This window comes from Stegodyphus dumicola, chromosome X2 (assembly GCF_044657685.1).
Source record: "Stegodyphus dumicola isolate Sdum_Otavi_A_Nest chromosome X2, ASM4465768v1".
NCBI lineage: Eukaryota > Metazoa > Arthropoda > Arachnida > Araneae > Eresidae > Stegodyphus > Stegodyphus dumicola.
The window spans coordinates 136,459,481-136,476,836 of record NC_140781.1 but is presented as its reverse complement, the minus strand read 5'-3'; the positions used below and the strand labels follow the sequence as shown (position 1 = coordinate 136,476,836).

The window sequence follows — 17,356 nt, the reverse complement described above, 5'->3', positions numbered from 1 at the left end:
TTCATATATGAGGCTAAAATTTTTCTATAAATTTTAACATGTGAGCTAAATCTTTACGTGCATTTTTGCAAAAAATTATATTTTCTTAATTCAAACATCTTCAAAATAACTTATTTATTTTCTTATATCAAATTTGTTATTTTTATTCATATCAACACTTACATTAATTTACACAATTTAATTTCTTTTATGAAAATCCTATTACCCATTTAACTGGAATAAGCTGTATATTAAATTTGTGTACTTACTGAGTTTGGTACAATACTCGCCTTATTTTATTTAGCAAATGTGGGCAATTAAATTGGAATAAGACTAGCAAATCTTTCATGTCGAGGAATAGAATAATAAATACAACAGAAGATGCTCGAAAACGTTTAACTTCTTGACGTTTAACTTACGTTTAACTTAACGCTTAACTTACTGTAGACCAAAGGATCATTAATTATAATCAAAGATATACTAATATTTTTATTTAATAATAATAATAATAATAACTCTACGAAATTGCAAGCTGAATCCTGATATTTTACATATATTTCAGTTCCTTTAATCTTTGTTATAAAAATCATATGAAGCTAATTTTTTTTTATTTTGTTTAATGTACGGAAAAAATTATATAGCGATTTTAATAATTTTTATATGAGGAAAAAATTAATAAATAATTATATTATATTTTATATTTTTCCTGAAACAGTTAAAGACATTCTTAATATGGAGATCTACAGAATAAGAACAAGGGTCCAGTTAAATGAACTTAAAATTTGCATAGTTAATTTTACGCTAACTTATAAAAATTAACCGGATTTACGATTATACACTGAGCATGCGCATACACGGACATTTCTATTTTTCGTAGAAAAATTTAATTATTATCTTAATACAGAGATGCTGTGAATATAAATTTATATAATGCAAAAGTAAGTTTATTTCATATGCTAATTTAGAGGCTTTCTTAATATATTTAATTATAAAGAAAAAAAAAAAAAAGCGTTGCAATTCTTGTTCACTGACCAATGGCAAAGCAGACACTTTCTACTTCCGGTTGTGGCGGGATATTTGTAAAGTCAGCACTCAGCAATGGCGGTCGCAAAGAATACTGTTTGTTCGTGGATTGGCGTTTGTGACTGAATCCATCGAAGTTATATTTGAAGAAAGTAAGTGAATATTTTATATTTTAAGTGTTTAATACTCGTACTTTCTTCATCTATACAAAATTTTATAAATAGCGTCTGTGTAGGAAATGTGATTTTCCATGTGTTGTTCTTTTGTGTACGTGCCTAATGATTCATTTTCAGGATTTGGTACTGTTAAATTTTGCACTAGTCTGTTTCTTACTGTTTGTGTCACTCCTTTTTGTATGTGTCTCACCTTTTTATAGTTATATTATTTTTACTCAAACGTTTTAATGTTTATCTTAAAGCATACTGTAATTAAGCAGGAAATAGCTTTTAATGGAAAAAGAAAGGCAATATTAACATGACTAATTGTTCAGAAATCTGTTATGGAAATGTTATCTACCTTATGCCAAAAAATAAAGCATGTAACTTTCATTTATTTATGAAATTCAAAATTTTTTTTATTTGCTTAGTGTTTTCCCTAAAAATAATTTAATTTCTTATTTTTGAATTTAGTTTTATAAATTTGCTTTAATATATAATCTTTAACTCAAAGATATTGTGCTATTAAAAAAGGAAATTTTATGCCATAGAAACACAGGTACTTTGTTCCAAATCTGTGTTAATTTTTTTATATATATATACTGAATTTTTATGCACTTGTAATTACTGAAATATATCCTTTCATGAATAATAAGTAAGTCCTAAGTCCTTTCATGAATGCATTTCTTTTTTGTTTGTTTGATTTTGTTGTTTTAAAAGATCTGCCATAGTTAAAGTAAGAATGCTTTACTTTCAGTTTTGAATAAATTTATTACTATTTACTGCAGCTTCAAGTTTCTCTGAACATAATTTTCGAAGTCAAAACTTGATAGTTATGTTGATTATTAGACTTGCATGAAAAATTAGTATTTGATCTAAAATACCTTAAATTATTTGAATTATATTTTACCAAATCATGTATTTTGATATAACTAGATAGTTAAAAAAATTAAAATTGTAAATGTGCAGAAATGCTTATATAAAACCAAGAAATTGTTTATATTTTTGTTGCTTTTCCCTTGTAAATTAATTATATATATATATTACAGTCTAGGGAGTCAGCACTCTGCTGAATTGTAGTAAACGAGACATCCAATCTACTAGACCATCAAAGATGCAGATTTGGATTTTCTATTTCATAGTTATTGAAATCATAATGGTATGTTTGTTTAAATTAGTACTGTTTATGAATGTGATAAAAATAAATTCTGATAAGCTAAGAAATGATTTATTTTCTATTAATTATGAACTGTAAATAATGTAACCAATTTTCTTCATAGTATTTACTAAAAATTTTTTTTTAAAGAAGGGAGGTAGTCTTATTTAAACAATTCTTGCAGAGATACCAAGAAATAAAACATTTCAGGGATTTTCACTCAGTATATCTTGATGTGTAAAATTGTGTTGTTCAATGCCATATTACTTTTTCACAGGAAAGTAATTTTATTGATCTAACATCTGCATAAATCAAACTTTTTTAAGAATGATTACAGTTTCTAAGCTAACTTTAAATTTTCAGATTTAGAAAATGTATGTTTAATGTAGCATTAGTTTTCCATGGAATAGAAAAGGTTTTCAAAATATTCAGTTGTTAGAGGGAAATAATATAAATGAGATTGTCCTGGAAATGAAGCTGAATTTTCGGATAGTGAAGATTTCATTTAAGAATTCTAATAAAACTGATTAATGTAAATCCTCTGCATTTAAAAATTCTAATAAAACTGATTAATGTAAATCCTCTGCATTTAAGAATTCTAATAAAACTGATTAATGTAAATCCTCTGCATTTAAGAATTCTAATAAAACTGATTAATGTAAATCTTATGATTCATGTAGGTATTCTTCTGTTATCAGGACCAGATTCAGAAATGTGTGTTTATATGCATGCATTTTTAAATGTAGGTGCTCGTGTGTGTATGTGTATATTCTTTATGTATGTATGTGTATACTTATACACATATATGCGCATACATGCATATACACATGCTTACATATCTACAGTGGAACCCCGAGATACGAGTTTAATTCGTTTCAGCATTCAACTGGTATAGCGAATTTCTCGTATCTAGAAATAAGCTTCCCCATTGAAAATAATGGAAATTCAGTTAACCCATTCCACATCCCAAAAAATATCAACATTTTAATATCAAGTCAATTTTTCCTAATAAATAACACTGGTAAATAATATAACAATAGTTTAACTTTGTTACCAACATTTTAACTCCTTCTCATTAATCCACACCAACAACAGCTTCTCAACATCTAGGAGTACTTTTATGGTGCTTGGAAGCAACTATAATTCCTTTGGCTACATCAGGTTTCTTAATTTCTTCCTGCTTCTTCAGAATAGTATAGATTTTCGATGTTGAAAGGCCGCAAGTCTTCGCCAATTCCGTCACTATGCTTATGTTTATCTATGATTTCTTTCTTGATATCGACGGCCATGGCCTCCTTATTTTTCTTTGCAGCACTATCTGAGGCAACAATCTTCTTGCGAGGCATCTTGAAATAATTATTTTCACGTTAAATGTCAAAACAATTAACTTACAAGTGCACAAACACGTATATAAAAGAACACTGAGTGATCTGACAAGGGGATTCCCCGAGTTGAGCCGGATAGGGAAATGGCGCTACCCGTACCAACAGCCTGGCTCATTGCTCGTTACTTGAATTAATGCTCGTATTTTGCTCATACTTTCCTCGTATCTCGAGGTTTCATTGTACATTTCTGAATCCCTTCCTAATAACAGAGGAGTACCTTTGCCAGTATTGGAACAGAGCTAGAATGAATTATTGTGTTAAATATGTGGAAAATGCATGCTTAAAGTACTGTTATTTTCTAAAAATATTCTGTATGTCTATTTTTTACAAGAAGAAAAAATAGCTAAAAGCTGTTAATTTACTCGTATTTATTAGTCCAAAGGGGCTTTGTCCCTAAAGAACTATTGTTTTTGTTTTGCGGCTTCGTCCCTAAAGAACTATTGTTTTTGTTTTGCATTGGTTCACTATAAATATCTGTTTCACTTTCAAACTGTTCCTACCAAATGTTAGGGTCCCTAGTGTGGGATTAATACTCTCTATCTTAGTGCCCTTTATAACCTATATTAGGGTTAACCTGTATAACCTACAAGGATTGCCAGTTTAGGTGAGATATCTAGGTAGTCATCATAATACGTACCTTATTTTTTATTATTTTTAAATTAAATTGAAAGTAATAAACTAGTTTTCAAGAATGGAGTTAAGCTAGATTTGCATTCAACTCTGGTTTATTGTGTTAATGATGTTTTGCTATAACAAATATGAATTTTTTTTTTAAGTACAATAATTTAAAATGTTTTTTCTAGAGAATGTATGCATTGCTTGCATACATTCTCTAGAAAGTATTCTGAAGTACTGCCACTAAGGTAAAGGTGCTAACTTGCAAGGTAATTTTCTATTCTACATTAACTCAATCTTTATGTCCTGTTACAGATATATTGGCAGTAATAATGAAAACCTGACATTCAAAAAGAAAAATAATAATGTTGAATGTAGTATATTAGATGGTTAACTGCGGTTTGGCAGCTCATTAATAATCTTACACATATTGAGTACGAATAACTTTGACAATTACCGGTATTTTCAATAGTATAAAATTAGGCAAGAAAGCAGCTTTAGCTTAGCACCGATTTTAAATACAACTCTCTTACCAATATTGGTTTGACGAATGTAAAATATAATTGAATTTAGTAAGTTGGAAATACTGTCTTTCCATGAGTTAAAAAATAATTTCAAATAAAATTTCATTTTTCAGTTTTTCATGTTATTTGTTTAATGTTATTGTAATCTGATTTATCATATTTAGTCACATATTCCATCTCTCTTTGCACTATAGTATATAATTCAAAGGACTTATCAGTTTCAGCAATATTTTTTTTACCAGTATACGTTTTTACCATAACTCTGTTTCTAAATCATATCCTGAAAAATTAAGGAGTAAAGTACACAAAGAAAGAAAATATGCAAGTAAATAATGGCATTAGTGTTGTTTATGTGTCTAATATTTGTACTAGATTGTAAAAGTTATAAAATTCTATTAGCTTTTTTAAATTGAGATGCTTCTTTGCACCCAAATGGTTAAAGCCCTAGTGTGACTTTGGTACTTTGAACTAACTTCTATTCCTAATAAATAATCCAGCTGCATACAGTTTACTCAATTTCTGCCACGTGTAAGGTAAACAATATTAGCTTTTTTTAAATATATCTTTTACAACTATTCCATCAAGTAGATTTCTTTCATATTTTACCTTAATTGAGTCATCCTGCTATTTAAGAATTTATTAAAGTTAATATGTTAAGTTTTTGTGTGTATAATTCATTTTAAGTATGTGCAAGCAAATGCATACATTAACAGTTACGTAGAATTATGTTTTGGATATCAAATTCAGAAATTTTGGGGCTGCTTTTAGAAGATTTATTAATGATTTATACTATATTAATATTGGTAAAAAAATTCTGTGGCTTTTATATGAGAGTATATATTTTAAAATAGCTGCATGGTATGGTAGAGGTAAAAAGCTTCATGTGGATCATAAATTAATATTATGTGGGAATTTTTCATTTATTTAATAAAGAAAATATTCAAGCCACAATTAAAATTTTTTCACTGGATTATTTGCATACAAAGTTTGCAGCAAATATTTCCTGCAACAGAAGTGACAATTTTTATTTTGCCAAGACAGGAAATTTAGTTAGTGTAAGCAGTAACTCTATTTTGAGATGTTAAACAGGAAGGCAAATTTTTGAATTTAAATTGATTTTTGAAGGAAGACTTCATTTAGTCTTGCTATCATTCTACGAGGCTCTTAACTTTTTTATGGTATTTATAATTTTATTGTTATTCAGCTTTCTGTGTGCTTAGAATGCACATGAATGTAGACTTGAAATATTTTATATTGCAAACTGAGATGCCATTGTTATCATAATTAAAGATTTTTGCTCTGATTTTGGAGGAATTTACTGATAATACTTTTGATTGTGTATTGGTTTCTGGTTTATTGAAATGTGTAAAATAGCCTGTTAATGCATATATGTATGTTAATGACATGTATATGTTTATGAAGTATTCTGTTATATGTATGTAGTGTTGTGATTAGTTTTCTGCTTACTCTTTATTTAAGAAAAAGTTATCTGTAAGAAAGTGAATATTCTTTACTATATGTAGGAGTAAAATTGAAAAGGCTAATGCAATATAATTAATACAAAATTAAGTTTTTTCTCATGTACTTAAATACAAACATAGCCATTAAAGACTTTCTCAACCTTGCAGTTCTAAACAAATCTTAAGTATTTTTTACTTGAAATTATAGGCATTGTGTAAGGTATATAATTGAAGCTTACTGTGTGATAGTATGAAATTAAATTTTTAATTACTGAAATGTAAATTTTTAAATATGAAATACTCAGTGCATTTTATATGCATCTTTTAATACTTCAACTATATTTAAAAACTGAAAACATCTGAAGTGTGGAATTATTACAAATTTTTCTTTTTCTTGTTTAGGAGCTGTTCTCAAAACATTGGGTGACAAAGAATTCACTTTTACAAAAATCGAGCAGGATATTAAAGACAGCGAACTATAGAACAAATATGGCGAAGCTGCATGAAGTCTATGTTGAATTTTATTATTGAAAAAAAAAAAAAAATATGCTCTTCAGATTTAATGTTAGTTTTTATTGTTTAACAGTAATTGCAGTTTTCGAATACCTGTAAAATAAACCTAATTCTTAAATTAATTTCATGTGTATTTCTTTTGCAAGTAATACAGTTCATAATACTTTAAACAACTTGAAATTTTATACTTGTTAATTTATGTGGGATATGTTCATAATAATTTTATAATTTAAATAACTCATTGTCATCATATGAGCATAATCTAAAATGTACAGCATTTGACAACAAATTAATAAAAAAATTAGCCAACTTCTAATTGCTTTCTTTTGTCCAGTTGCCTCTTTGTAAATCATTTAATACCATAAAGCTATTTGATGAGAAAAAAAAATAATTGGTATGTCCACATCAACATGTACATTTATAATGATGTTATAGAAAAAGTCACATGAGATAAATATTTAAAAACTTAAATATTCCTAAACAAATTAACTTTTTAAAATTTTATCTGGTATATAAGATAAAATAAAGAACATATTTAGGTAATTTTGAATTTGCATAATTTTATGAACTTATTTATGAAATTAACAGTTACATTGTAAAAGGGAACTTTTTAAAAATACCTCAATAAAACATTTCTTTTGTAGAGGTGAACTTTTAGTACTGATCTAATATATTTATAAGATTTTAAACTGAGAAAGACAACAATAATAGATTACAATACATTGCAAGATTGACTGATAAATGTAAAATTTTTACATATCATAATTATGTCTGTAATTAAAACAGAAGTTACTTGATTAACTTGCATGCAAATTAATATTTTCTTTAACATGTTTGGGATAAACTGAATTTTAATAAATAAATATGTATAGATTTGTGTATTATCTGAAGATATGAATGAAATATTTGTGACATTAAACATTCATCTTCAAGGAAAATAACAAAGTCAACTTGGTAAACTATTGGAAAAGGTAAGTTTTCTACAGTTTCCTGGTCTATATTTAACAATTTTAAAATTTAGCACACTCATTCAAATAATCTAAACGTATGATGTTTTCTTTTGTGCTACATTCGTTTACTGAATTTGTTAATTAACTATATTGTACTTTAGATAGAAATTAACGTAGATATTCCCTGTATTTTACGGTACAAATACTTATATATTTGATAATAATTGACCTAAATCTTCCCTATGTTTTCTTTGCATATACGAATGACTTTGGTAAAAATTTAGTCCGATGTCTTTTCCTCTTTACTGTGTATGCATTAACAGTTACGCACATTTTTGGTAAAAAATTTGCGTAAATCTCCAATTACCTATTTTCTGCATTTTTCGTAAAATGTGCTTATTTTAATCTCTTATTTTTTATATAAATCTATGCAAAAATGTTCTGCATATTATGATTAAAAGATAAAATTAATTTAATATCAAATTTTTACATATCCACTTTTTAGGTATGTACAGCAATATGGAATATATATAACTGGAAAATTTAAATGCAAAAAAATTAATTTCTATTCAAAAATTACATAACACTAAAAGGCTGAAAATCACTTTTAATATTTCATTTCAAAGTGACTACAAAATATGCAATAAATTTTGTAAACCTGAGTTCTATGTTATAAATCAATTAATGCTATCATTCATTTACATGGCATAAGAAAATGTCCTTCAGAAAAGCAAATAATTTATTTAAAGTGTTATTTAGTAATGATGAATTTAGTAAACAACTGTTTGCTTCAGTTTTTTACTAAATTTAAATTTATCAAATGAATTTAGTAAACAAGCAAATGAACGATAGCATTGATTTAAAACACAGAATTGATGTTTACGAAATTTATTGCATATTTTGTAGTCACTTTGAAATGAAATATTAAAAGTCATTTTCAGCCTTTAAGTGTTATGTAATTTTTTAATGGAATTTTTTTTTTTTTTTTTCATTTAAATTTTCCAGTTATATATTTCTATATTGCTGTACATAACTAAAAGGCAGATATGTAAGAATTTGATATAAAAATTATTTTACCTTTTAATCATAGCATACAGAAAGTTTTTGCATAGATTTATATAAAAAATATGAGATTAAAATAAGTACATTTTATGAAAAATGCAGTGAAAAGGTAATTGGAGATTTATGCAAATTTATTACCAAAAAATGTGCATTTATACACAGTAAAGTGGAGAATACATCGGATTAAATTTTTACCAGTCATTCGCATATGCAAAGAAAACATAGGGAAGATTTAGATCAATTACTATCAAATATATACGTTTTTGTACCGTAAAATACGGGGAATATCTACCGTAATTTTTACCTAATATATACGTTTATATACAGTAAAAAAGCGGGAAAATTTACGTAAATTTTTACTAAATATATACGTAAATCCCTGAAATTTACGTATATTATACGTAAAAGTTGCGAATGAACAGTAGTCTCTCGCGTAAATATACCTAAATTTTACGTAAAAGTTACGTATAGTATAATGTAAAAATATACGTAAATATTTAGTAATTGCCACTGGACACTTTTTATGATATTTTTACGTTCAACTTGAACGTTTTTTATACGAAAGGCCATTCGTAAATTGCGCGTATTTTTCTCGTGCAATTTACGAATGCATGCTGCCTGGGGTATGTCTTGCCTCTTGTGGCCTTGTTACTAGGTTGCTATCTCAGAAAAGAGTTGTCCTCGGCCTTGCATCGCAATTCTGGATAGATGAATTACACTCCGGTTAAGTTTAGAGCCAACTTCTTGTTAAATTGATTGTGTAGCCTCCGGCTACTAGTTTATTTGAATTTAAATTTTGCATTTGATTTACTCTTACTTTAAGTTATCTTGCCACAAGTTGTTGGCTGAGTCGTAAGCACAAAGTTCGCTATCTGTTCTTATTTACTTTTAGATTATTTTACACCCTTCTCAAGTTTCAGTTGTCACTTTAGACTTAGAGAGAATTCGCTTAACATCTACCAAGAGTTAGACAGTTGGCATGATAGCTAAAAACATTAAAAACCTACATTAGTGCCACATTAGCTAAAGTAACGAACATGTAGCAAGAAAATCCAACGTTTAGTCTGGTCCCCTACACACTGCAAGCTCCACCGGCACCAGTAAGTCCCATGGAGTAATTTGGATACATTGCAGACACAATTCGAGCGTCCATGAGACCCGCAGTGACTTTTGATGGTAGAAATTCCCTAATCACGTTTTGGGAACGGACATTTATTTTTGTGCTTTTCCTATTACTTATTTTTGTGCTTCCACTTAGTTTTGTGCTTTTGTCCTTTTGGAAGTTAAAACTATTATTATAGCGTAATATATAAGCTTCACTCATACTGCTATGAATGTCGTTGGTATTTATAAACCGTAACAGTTCATGTACAGGTTTATTATAAAATCAACCAGTCTGCAGTATAGGCTATCACTTCTTTTATTTAGCAATATTTAAAAAATTTGGAAGTATAAGAGAGAAAGCTACCTTCATTCAGAAGGGTCATAGATTCAAGCTAATTAAGGGAATCCAATCTTTTGGATACTTAACTGGATATGTTACTTAAAACCTCAAAGCAAAGTCGTCTGATTTCACATTTGTGAATATACATTCTTTCTGCTAAGAATTCATTTGTCGCTTATGCGCTGGCGTTTTCCCATACTGCTTCAATGCCATCTCTCTGTGACGCAAGAACATCCAGAAATTTTACGATCTCTTTTTTACAGTAAACAATGCCAAGGGTTTTCTTTTATAAAATCGCAAAAAATGCACCTGAGTGACGAAATACCATTGAAAATACTTCTATAAGCAATTCGGCCAAATATTTAATGAATTAATGCTATCTGTGTAACGTCAACTATTAATTTAATCTACAGACTCATTATGGCGTCTAAATGGCACAGCTAATTTCACCAAGAAGCATACCTAATTTATCAACCATTTAAAATTTCTCTGCTTTTTATTACATTCGTAATAAAATTTTACAGACATTTGTTTCTCTTAATTTAACTGGAGATTTATTCTTGATCGCTCTAATTTTCAAAGTTGTAAGCTTGTTTTAACAGGAAAAAGAAATTTTTCATATCTTTAGATGGATATTGATAATACATTCAAATTACAAAATCTTTTATTAACACCAAACAGCAGACAAGACCAGCAAAATAATCTTTACTACCAAGCAAGAACACCGCATCTAGTTAACCCACTTGTATTGAGCAGCTTGGAAGTGTCTTCAAATGGCTGTCTTTTTTTTTTTTTTTTCCTTATAAATTCCGGTTTTTTTTCTCTTCCACCATTCTCAAAATGGTTTTAGGTAAAAAATAATTAATACGTGTTTCAAACACTATTTTATGGAAATTTAAAGAAGCTCAGTAATAAAAAATTAACCACACTTAAATTCAAATAGTCATTATGCTGTGAAGATATACTTAAAGTCAAAAACAAAATATGACCAACGCAGCTAAAACGCAATTTTAAGTTTCACTTAAGCCAACGAAATGACAATTCCTCTATTCTCTGTAGATGCGGAGTTACCGCATATACGAGTCGTAATTTGTGGCTTCTGATTAATAAAGTATTTACCCGTTCGATTTTCGCCGCAACTTCTAAGATAGGAGTGCACACCCAACGTAGCTTGTGATGAAATTTTCCGCCGCTGATGCTATCCTGGCAACACCATCCAAAGACTTCTTGAAAGGGGACAAAGACCTCAAAGAAAACGTGCCCTCGCCGTAATTAGCATTTGTTAAATTATTTCATCATTCAGGCGCTGAAATTAATTATTTAATCTTTAGTTCAAGTACTTGTTCTGTCATTACCAAACACCTGGAAATACACCAAGAGAAAAGACCTTTCTTTAACATGATAACTACTTATCGGCTAATTCTTTTTAGTTGTGTATGTTTCTTCTAATTTCTAGAAAAATTATTCCCGTTGCGGTGTCACTTTGAAAGAAGTAATAATTGAGCCTTAAATTAAATGCGTAGTATAGTATAAACCTCGAAGCAAAAAACTTGCTTTTAGTATGCTTCAAAAGTAAATTGATACAGCGCAACTCGTTTTGTTTTCAATTTCTGACTCTTTCAAGTCAGTAATTCAATTCTCAACTACAGATTAAAAGTGGTTAATAAGGATTTTATTATATGATAAAGTAGAATAATATTTATTTTCAAGTTTTAAATTTACAGGCATGATGATTTCTTTGCGGCCAAGTACATGCGTATCTAAATTATTGCTTAATTTTACAAAGTTTTTTGCTTGTTTTTAATTCCTTTTGTCACTGTATGATTAGTAGTACTTATTCAGTAATAACTACTGGTTTACAAGGTAATATTCATGAAATGTGTCTAGTTTTATGAAATACTATGAAAGTGCAAAATACATGTCACACGAAGTTAACTTTTAAAACTGATGAAAAGATTTCATGGCATGCAATTCTTGTCTATGTTTTTTTCTCTAACACAAAGTGCACTTATAAATACTTAAATAAAAAGGCGTGACTGTAAAATTAAAATTTACTTGGTTTTTCAAATTTTTTATCTTCTTACTTTAAAGGTTTTCTTACGGTTTATGGTTTTTTGTGACACTTTAGGAACTCTTAAAATTTTGAGACTATTTACAAGTTCCTTTTAATTAAATTGTTATTTTTACTTCATTCACAAATTTAGATTTTTAATTTTTATTTTAAAATTATTTAAATTTCTCATTCTTTTTATTTATATATTTATTTATTATGTTAATCGTATTGCTTACCTGTATAAGCTATATGTTAGACTTTGTGAAAAACTAAGAGGTAAATTTAACGGCAACAAAAAGAGTAAAAACGAAAAATCGCTATGGTTGGAGAGTTTTGTGTTTTATCAATTGAGCATTGAAATCTTTCTTCCCATTCCATAAACGATTTCTAGTTAAATGTTAATTTATTCCTTTAGCAGGGAAAATATGTTATTTGTCAATTAAAATTTAGAGTTCTGAATTCTAATGGGAAAAAAATTACCATTTTTCACTTGGTATCTTCCGCAGATTATGCAAAGAATATTACCCATTTTCTTTTCCCTGTATATGTTTTGGAACATGTTCTTATATCCATAAATATTAATTTTGGCAGGCTAAACAAATTTATTTTGATTCTACAGGTACATAGTGCAAATTAAATCTGATATATATGTTGTGTTGAAACCTTCGATGTGAATAACATAGATAAGTGATAAGTGACGGAAGACGTGGACACTGTCCCTTTACCTTAATGGTTAATCAGTACAGAACCACGTCCGCCATTATCCAGAGCCGCCAATGGGGTTCGCTGCCGTCCAACTGCCCGGGTCCCAGTGTTTGTTGATATCTGAGAAAAATATAAATACATGGCCATACAGGGGCTTTTTTAACATGCTACTTTTACAATACGTTACGATACTAATGATTCAATTATAATACATTTAAAAACTAATTTTGCAGCATGCACTATATATTACGATACTGATTTATACAATTCATACATTATCAATTATACATTAGAGTACGAATTATGCAATTTCAATACATTATAATACTAATTATGCAGTACACACATAGACTTTACAGTGTATGTTACGATAAATAATAGAAACATTACCAATTATACAATTATTATACATTACAATACTAATTACATTACCAATTATGCAATTATTATACATTACAATACTAATTATGCACTGCTACTGCTAGTAATTCTGATAAATATTACACATAGTTATGCAGTAATTCACAAATGTATTCTCAAGCATGTAAGTACATATTCAGCAATTTTCAACAGTTTGGCACTGATCAAGCCTAAGGCAGAAGGTATGTGCATGACTTTTATTATTATATTCACGCAAATAGACAATTGATTGATAGTGTATTCACTTGCAGGTGTCTTTTCAAGCACATAATTACATGAACATAGTCAGTGTTACTAAGCTATTTGACAAAGATCGGTGCCTAACGCAGATAGATTGTCCATGATGTTTGTTATTTTTTCCACAAGATATTTTTGTTTAATTATAAATTTACAATAGGCTTGTCTATTAAGCTCTGGTAAATGAACGTGATGCTGCTCTGTGAGTGGGCACTCTGTGAGATAATGATCCGGGCTGCCTATATTACCACAAACACAATTATCTGCTTCTGTAATTTTGAATCTTTCAAAGTACTGTGGAAACGGGCCATGCCCTGAGACAAATCGGACTAACAGTGAATTCCCTATATTGCGTTCAAGATGCACCTTTGGAATAAAATAAGCTGTCCTTTGTCCTGTATTGCTGATATTCCATTCATTTTGCCATGTGTCAGTTGCTTTCTGCCTGAGTGTTTTTTTGAAGTGTGACATTGACCAGAGTATATGATACTGCCTTATATTGTGTTCTGTAGGATTTTCAGCCGCTTGCTTTGCTAAAGTATCAGCAAATTCATTCCATGCATGACCTGCATGCGCTTTGACCCATTTGAGGAAATATTGGCTATTGTAGTTTTCTCTTAGTATCTTTTGTATTGCAGTTACAATGGGAGAAGAGTGATCGGGATTATTGATCGCATGTATCGAGGATAAACTGTCAGTAAATATGATAGCTCTATTATGACGCTGTTCTACTAGGTAAGTTAATGCTTTTTTTTATAGCCAACATTTCGCTCTTTCTTTCTTTCTTTCCACCGACAGCGAGGCAGCCGGTCCACTGGGTAGTTAGCATATCGGCCAGGTAGCCCCGCTGACGGAAATAACTTGAACAAAATACACACTTATAAATACATATTGTGCTCAAGACGACTGCTGGGGGCAGTGCAAACAAATGCTGGACGAAGACGATAGTGCATGATGGAAGAAGGGTGCATTGCGGGCGTGAAGAACAATTCCAGTTACATATTTACAGAGTAATGGATAGGTGGTTACCAATACTAAAAGTAATAAGTAAAATACTAGAAAGTAAAACAATGCATAAAATAAAAAAAAGGCAAAATAGTGGAAACAATACATAAAATAAGGCAAAATACATAGTTCAAGGTTCATAATTCAAGGTTTACAGTTCAAGAAGATAAATATATACAGGGAATAAGAAAAGCCGAATAAGCTAACTTAAGATAAAATTAGTTCGCTACAGGTACAGAGCATACAGGGGCTGTGCTGCTGACGAGGATGGTGGCTGAGAATTACTCCAGCCTGTCTGAGATTATGCGTGCAATGTTTATGCAATCGCATATGCGTTTCAATGCATTGCGATTTTTTGAAGTAGCTTCGGCCCATGCATGGATGTAGTTTGCTACTGGTTGCCTAAGATGATATTTAGCGGTCTCTCTGCAAGCGAACAGATAGTGGTCCGGATCTCCTACCATCCCGCATGAGCAATGCTCGTTTTCGCGTCGTCTGAAGCGATGCAGGTAAGTCATGAACGGACCATGTCCTGTTAGATACTGAGTGAAGTGAGACGAGCCAGATTTTAGAAGCCGGCAGACTTTTGGAAAAAATCTGTAAACTCTTCTGCCGGTGGTTTCTGTCTCCCACAGATGTTGCCAACGTTTGAGTAATTCTCTCTCGAGCTCAGCTTTTAAGAACGAAACCGGGAGAGGCACGTCAAGTGTGCGAACGTGGGGGTCAGTTGCTGCTCTTTTGGCTATTGCATCTGCAATTTCATTACCCAATATTCCAGTGTGGGCAGGTACCCACTGGAGTTCAGGCCTATAGTATTTAGGTGTTCTTAGTAAGAGTTTTTGTATGGCCCTGACGAGTGGATTTTTACTACATTTGCCTTGGATTGCCTGGAGGCTAGAGGCTGAGTCTGAATATATACTGGAATAGTTATTTTCCAGTGCGTAGACAAGTGCAGCTTTTAATGCAATCATTTCAGCCTGAAAAACTGAGTTGTGGTGCTTAAGCTTTCTTTCCCAGGTCTTTAAGATCTGGTTCCCAAGTAGAACACAAAATCCGCTACCGGTGCCACATTCTCCTTTGGAACCATCGGTGTAGATTGCAGTGGCGTTGAACCACGTTGGTGACCTGCAGTTAATCGAGATATTGAATTCGGCCGGGTGGCAAGGTGGCTCGGGAATGCTTTGCTCATAGTCAGTATAAACATAAGTCCTATCCCATAACCTTATTGTCTCTTTGAGTCGGAGCACTCGCACTATTGCACTCTCGCGCTGAGCTAAGAGATGCAGAGGCGGTAGTCCTGAAATCACGTTTAGAGCATTAGTGGGCGAGGTTTTATATCCTCGGGTAATGCTCAGGAGGAATGGTCTTTGTGCTGAGCGTAGCAGATTCTCCATTTTAGTAGTGATCGTTATGCCCCACATGGAGGCTCCATATAGTGCAATACGTTCAGCAACTACAGAGTACCACGTCTTAAGCATCCTCGAAGAAACTCCCCATGTTGGTGCTGCTGTTCTGAGCATGGAATGAAATATCCTGTGAAGTCGTGCCTTGACCTCCTTTAAATGTGGCATCCAAGTCAATGTGTCGTCAATTATAACTCCAAGGTACCTCAAGTTTCTGACTATTTTAATATTTTTCCCATGAAGGTTGATGCACGGGGTTCTTCGATGGCGCTTACCTGGACAGATAAGCATACCTTGGGTTTTTGAGTTGGCAATAGTTAACTTATGGTCATTGGCCCATTTGGCCATCTTGTCCATTGCTTGTTGTGCCCTAGTCTCACATGCGTTGCGGCTGTGCCCTTTGGTTACCAGCAAAATGTCATCCGCATAAGCCAGTATTTCCGTGTGAGGATCTGTGTTAAAGAGAGTCAGCGCTGTATCCGCTACAAGATTCCAGAGCAGTGGACCCAGACAGGATCCTTGAGGACAGCCTCTATTGATGGAACGTGAGTGAACTCCTGCGTCCGTAGTAGCTTGTAAGCGGCGATCACTTAGGTAGCTGTAAATAAGGTCAAAGAGAATCTTAGGGCTACCCATGTCCTGTAATCTCTTCAGTACATCGGGCCACCACAACGAGTCGAAAGCGCCCTGTATATCCACAGAGAAAATGAGACTATGTTGGTTATTTATTCTGTTATTTGCTATTAATTTTCGTAGGTGCTGCAGCGCGTGATCCACCGATCTGCCAGGAATGAAGCCGTATTGTTTGTCATTTATGCTTTGTCCAGACAGGATATAGTGTTTAAGTCTTTGAAGGACGACTCTTTCTAGTACTTTACCCAAGGCAGGAAGAAGGCAAATAGGCCGGTAAGACGTTGGTACATTAGGGTCTTTTTTCGCTTTGAGGAAGAGCACCACCTCACCAAGTTTCGTGCCGGCTGGGAAATATCTGTTGCGCCAACACGCAGTGATGTAGGCATGCAGTAACTCCGGATGCATACTGTTAATGGCTTGCAGAATGCCATTATCTATCCCATCAGGACCTGGTGCTTTATTGGTGTTTAACGCTTTAACAATGTCGCTTATTTCTTTGGCGTTAGGCAGTGGTTCAAAATCTGTTTTCTTGGTATTGTAATATTGCTCAACTCGCTCTGGAAGACAATATTATTTTCATGCAAGTGCCCTTGCCAAGTATGTAGAATGTTTTGGTTTGCGACTGCAACAAATG

General features: G+C 31.4%; 1 long non-coding RNA gene across 1 annotated transcript; it reads left to right on the top strand.

The window, feature by feature from the left end:
* Nucleotides 1-1,072: 1,072 nt before the first annotated feature.
* LOC118204720 (uncharacterized) lies at nt 1,073-6,932 on the top strand. The gene is made up of 3 exons (XR_015039101.1): nt 1,073-1,154; nt 2,207-2,316; nt 6,700-6,932. It is a non-coding gene; the product is annotated as an uncharacterized LOC118204720 (long non-coding RNA).
* Nucleotides 6,933-17,356: the final 10,424 nt, after the last annotated feature.